This window comes from Vigna angularis, chromosome 6, assembly GCF_016808095.1.
Source record: "Vigna angularis cultivar LongXiaoDou No.4 chromosome 6, ASM1680809v1, whole genome shotgun sequence".
Classification (NCBI taxonomy): Eukaryota; Viridiplantae; Streptophyta; class Magnoliopsida; order Fabales; family Fabaceae; genus Vigna; species Vigna angularis.
Genome location: NC_068975.1, coordinates 29,109,883 through 29,116,061, shown reverse-complemented (window position 1 = coordinate 29,116,061; position 6,179 = coordinate 29,109,883). Strand labels below are relative to the sequence as shown.

Sequence of the window (6,179 nt, the reverse complement as noted above, 5' to 3'; positions counted from 1 at the left end):
CGCCGGAATTAGTTGGGGCTTTATGAAAACCGCCGGGAATAACGGGGCTACTCAAAAACCGCCGGAACTAGCCGGGGTTATCTCAAAACCGCCCCTACTTTTGATGGTTTAGTTTACCGGGGTTTTAAAACCGCCGGGAATTTGTATAGTTCATTTTTTTTATTGTAATAAAATTAGATTATAATAAAAATGGTTTTATTGACAAAACAAACAATAAATTAATATGAACTAAAATTGAATAATATTGTATAAATTAAACTACATTGTTCAACTTAATATCATTCATACAACTAATTGTTCATACATAAAAATTAAAAAGAAAGAAGTTCATTACATATATTCAATATAGATGTTCAATACTAAAAGTATGACTCATAAAAGTATTCAATAAAAATATCTAATTTTTTTCTTCATTACATCCATTGTTTGGCCCACTCCCTTGATCAGATACCTACAATATAACATAATAGTTAGTCGATAATATATTTAATAAAAAAATCATACAAATAAATTTAACAATTATTACCGATGATCTTTGAAATACTGTAAATTGTGAAGGCAATGGACCTTGATGATTTTGCAACAAAAGTGTCATGATTGCCTTCATTTCATTGACTTGTGATGTCAATGAAGATACCTATAACAGAACAATTTATTTAAAAAGTTAGAAATATGATACCTAACATGTTAATCATTTCACACATATTATCATTAATTTCAACTCTTCCACCATCTTCTTCGACCATTACTTGAGGAGCTTCGTCATTTACTCTTCTCTCCCCGTGTAGAAGCCACATTGTATAACCTTTTGGAAAAGGTTTAATAATTAAGTGCTCATATACTTCTTCACGACTTTGCCATTTCTTAAAATTGCATTTCTTGACAAACTACCAGCTTGTCATTCCAATTTCTTAACAACATTTGAAGAAGGAACTTCATATTTTAAGGAGAGAATATTTTAGGAGAATATTTGAGTGAAATTACATGATAGGAAGTTGCAACATACTCAACCTAGGGACATATGAGCAGAATAATACATAACAAAAAGAAATACAAGTAATTTACAAGAACATTTTTCAAAAATGAGGACAAAGTCAGAATTTTTTGTGTTACCGCTTGAGAATTTTTTAGCAGAACAATCTCCAAATCTTGTAACACAGCTAATAGGACTCCCTGGTACACAAGAAGTGAATAAAAAAATGTTGTTATACAATTGATTATGAATTTTTAGATCATCAAAATAAATTAGAATATATACAAGAATACACTTACTAAAAAGAATGAAATTGATCTCCCAACATAAGTTACACCACTGCTATCTCTACTGTGCTAAAAAAAATTCAAAAAATATGAAAAGTTATAATGTTGATTGAACAAAGCAAAGAGAATTAAAAAAAATGAACTAAATAATTTAACGAAGGCATACATTTTACTCTTCAATGCACACATAAATAAATTGAAGGCAATGATAGCTAAACCCAATATGATGTGGAATCAGCTTCATGTTTCGATCTACTATTCTATCTAAATATACGAAGAAGAAAAATTAAAGCAAACATGACAGTATAACGAGGATCCGCAAAAAGTGAGTAATAGCAGTAGTCAAAGGCCGTAATGATAAAGAACCAAGAAAAAACATTGGAAAAGGTTAGAGCATGATGATCATAGTGCCAAATCAGAATAAGGACAAACATTTAATAGCTTATTAGGCGGTTGGAATAATAAGGAGACCAATAAGCTCCTACTAGCTGTACATTCCATAGAATGCTCAAAGATGGAGATGAGATTGTTGCTCAAAATCTAACATACTGAATTCATAAGGCATCTTAAGAGGCCAAGCCATATACTAATAGTAACATTTTTTCCAAAAGGTATGTTGTATCACCCATTTTTTCCAAAAGGTTAGAACATGATGATCATAGTGCCAAATCATTTAATAGCTTATTAGGCGGTTGGAATAATAAGGAGACTAATAAATCATTTAATAAAGATATAACATATAATACAACATATTATATTAATAAATAAACATGTCTCTGGAAGATCGAAAGAGACGTTCCTTCAACACTATCTTTTAAACCATTCATTTCCTTCTACCTTTTAATTTCTTCTTTTGGGTTTTCCTGCTAACCACTGCAACATATAACACACGCATATTAGTATAACAATTCAAATCAAGATCTTGGTTTCAAACTAACGGGCTTCTACATAAAATTTAATGCATCATATATGGAAAAGCCAAAATTTAATGCATCATAAAATATATGCATCATAAAATTTAATCCAAAGGCCAAAATGCATTTTCATGTTGCCTTCAATCACAAATCTGATTTTTTCTTTTGCTTTTATTTGGAAGTTGAAACACAAAACGAACTTGCGTTTTGACTTTTGAGGGGGCCAAAAGTCTTTCTCTTTTCTCTTAATTGCTTTCTCTATAAACAAAACATTGCACATGTTAAAGGAAGATACACATTCTACTGAATCACATATTGCTACAAATCATATATTCAAGAGCATTTCACCTAAATTATTTTCATATTTATAAGAGACTTCATGGGCATGCAATTCCCAAGTGTATATTTTGAGAAAATGATCTCTCTAATGGAAGATTTGGTGTACCAGAAAATTATTTTAACCTTTAAGTTTGTCTTCCCACTATCAAACCTCAACCTTTTTACCAAACATTTAAGGTTCCTTCTAAAACTGTAATAAAAGACTGTTGTTAAATAGAATGCGATTAAAAGGAAAAAATAACAGAATATGAATAATGAAAAATACAACATAAATTTCTCATGCTTGCTTCAGAGTGCGTTGAATCCAATAAATACTGCTAATTATTTTATATCAAAATTATAACTATTTCAAGTAAAAAAGGTTGAACACATGGTAAGGCATCAGAAGCACATAAAGTTATGTGCAGGTGGCTTAAAGTCTTTGATGAACTTCATACATAGTCATTACCACATCACTCACCGTGACATGAACAATATCAATAGAAGAGATACCTGGTGCTCAGGAATAGAACTATCGTATGGAATGTCAATGCGACTCTGTAACCTCAGCAAGCACTCCTCCTGAGAATTCAAGATACAACACTGAGAATTTGTCATCCATAATTATAAACAATATTTAATAAAAAAAAGAAGCATAGAGTGGCATATTATTTTCATCTCAGAAGGTATAAATCACAAGCAAACATTTGTTATTTGGTAAAATGGAAGATGTTCCAATACAAATTTTTGCTCAATATGTTTTTATGAAGAAAAGGATATGCTTGATGTTGTAAGTAGTTTAGAAGAAGCTTATCTCATTAAAAGACGAGTATGATGAAGCATCTCATCAACAAAGTCACATTATAAAATTCCATTTATTTATTGCAGTGCCCAAGAGAAAAGTTAACATAATTACTGAACGGTATTAAATTACTACTTCAGCTACTAAGTCACAAAAACCATTACCTGGGCTTCCCCGCTATTTCTGCACCTAAACAGTTGAACTCAGCTTCACACCAGATGAAAAGAGATACAACAGTATCTGCACTTTCCAGTATACATAAACAAGCAATAACGCATTTCACGAATGCTAGATCTACGAGAAGATTATCCTAAACAACTTACCAAGCTATTGATCCATAACAAAAAACACAAAAATTAAACCAGAGCATATGGATTTGCAATTTTTCGTGAATGGGATCGAAGTGGTTCGTAAGTAAATGACTTCGAAAACCTAAACTAGAGAGCCAAGATCGAACACAGTCTTACCTTGACGGTCAGTGCGGGAGCGCGTCAGAGTACCTTGAACTCGCTCAACCCACAAATGCCTTGATGCCTCCACCTCGACGCCTCCACCTCAATGCTCCACCTCGCAGGAGAAGACAAACACGAAACCAAACAAGAAGAGAAGACGAACACAAAGTCAAGCCAAAGAAGACGAATACAAAGCCTAGCAGGAGAAGATTGTGATGCAGGGTAGGGTTTGGGAGAAATTTTTATGAAGACGGGAAGAAGGTTTTAGAGTTCGAAAGTATACCCCAAATTAGAATAGATGTTCCTAAAGTGAATAACCGAAGGCAGTGGGAAAGGATATGCGTTTGTAAGTATTATAAAATTAAAAAAAATTCATATTTTAGGGACGGTTTTATTAAAACCGCCGGAATTATTCGGGGTTTCTAAAACTGCCAGAAAATAACCCCTCCTAAAATTAATTATTTTTGTAGTGATGTTTCATGAAATAAAATATATTGTTTAAACAAACTACATAAAAGTAAAAATTATGTAATTGATGATGTGATAAAGAAAAAATACTTTGAAAATTAGAGTGGATCTGATAAATTTTGAATGAGTTAACCAATTCTTAAGATATTTTTTCACGAATATATTTATATAAAAAAATCATATATATTTGACAAGTAATGAAACAAATAATATATATATTTTTAAATATAACATATAACAAATAGACACTACTTTGTGGCAACATTTGAAACGTGTGAGTGATGACAAAGAAGAAGAATTTGTGAGCATCCATGTAGAAGAGATTTATTTATGCAAGATATCTGATTTTGCATGTGTGGTTGTGAAGTTAGCATGCAATAATAGACAAATATCTAAAAGGTGAAGACCACATATTCTTATTTGACATCTTTTTATTCTTTCTCTCACTAATTAACTTTGATGAACTAATTATTCATAAATTGGGAAATATACCTAACTTAATAATATTAGATAGGAGAACCCTTTTTTCCATGCAAAAGACACAGTACAGTTTCTTTTGGAAATAAAAGAAACTGATATTTTCTCAATACTTAATAATATTACTATTCTTGTTATTAAGAGAGGATGAAAAGTGACAATTAGGGCAATTTGGTAGGTTAGAAGACAATTATTTCTTCATGAATTGGTAAATAAAAAACAATGATAGGGGGGACATGCTGACCCATATTGATTTTTTACTCAAAATCTCAACACATTGACTGTCAGATTCAGATTAGGCATTAAATGTTTGGTCATTATTGTTCCATAAGAGGAGTTAGGTATCAACCCTTCTTCATCAACATCTACAATTGGAATGTTCATAAAAAAAATTAAAAAAAAAACATAGATCCAATGAACTGAACTTAGAGGGAGGAATAATAATACAACTCAACTCATACCATATTTCGATATATTTGAACATTTGTGTCTTGTTCCACTTATTTAGGATTTATGTAAAACTCCATTATTTTAATTTCAACAAAGATTGTTTCTTTTAACTATGTCTTGCTTTTGGTCAATAACTTAAGCAAGGTTAAGTGCTTTGATATTAGAATTTAAGTTCAACTTTTGATAATTTTTTTTTGTAAATATTTACATCGAGTTTCAGTTAAATTCAAATTTGAGAGTAATATCAAAAAAATTGTTGAAGAAATTGTATATGTAAGATTTGTCCATATATAAAATAACAGTATCTTATTCTTTTTTCATATATAAAAACCAACATTAATATATATATATATATATATATATATATATATATATATATATATATATATATATATATATATATATATATATATAATATTAATGCAGAATATGCATGTTTAAATTTTATGAACATTCCAATTGTAGAAGTTGATGAAGAAGGGTTGATGCATTTTATACCTAACTCCTCTTATGGAACAATAACAATTAGATTGAGCCAATATTTTGGTTTGAAATAGTTACTATTGTAAAGTAGACTACAGATTCAAAGATTTTGAAATATATAGAATCAATTTTCTTTTTTACTGTTAACCCACAAGTAATTTTTTTTTCTTTTTTTCTTTGAAACAACTTTATAATTAATTTGGTACTATCATGTACAATTTTAGAAATAATTTGGTACTTCATATAGTTAGGTTTGGCTACATACATTAGTTAGGTTTTCATTATGATTAATTTGAGTGACTATTGTAGATTCTTTTTTAATATTATCGCAATAATTATTCAAAACTTGAATTCAAAATCACTAACTCAATTAAAAAAAATGTCAAAGAAGTTTTTTTTATATTAATTCAACCAGAATAATTCTATGCCACATGACTTTTTAGTTAATTAGTTATACAACATACCACTTTATATACATATAGAATGCAATAATTCATTTAGTTCATGGAGTTATACAAATTTTATTTCTTAGTTTCTATACTTATCATACATTTT

The 6,179-nt window shown here is 29.6% G+C and overlaps 1 long non-coding RNA gene across 2 annotated transcripts; it reads right to left on the bottom strand.

The window, feature by feature from the left end:
- Nucleotides 1-249: 249 nt before the first annotated feature.
- Nucleotides 250-4,065, bottom strand: LOC108342673 (uncharacterized). 2 transcript variants are annotated; one of them, XR_008250064.1, is made up of 8 exons: nt 3,762-4,065; nt 3,459-3,588; nt 3,006-3,074; nt 2,098-2,133; nt 1,273-1,329; nt 1,114-1,173; nt 527-637; nt 250-451 (listed from the first exon to the last, which is right to left on the bottom strand). It is a non-coding gene; the product is annotated as an uncharacterized LOC108342673 (long non-coding RNA). The 2 variants fall into 2 exon arrangements; XR_008250063.1 differs by having other exon boundaries at nt 3,459-3,534.
- Nucleotides 4,066-6,179: the final 2,114 nt, after the last annotated feature.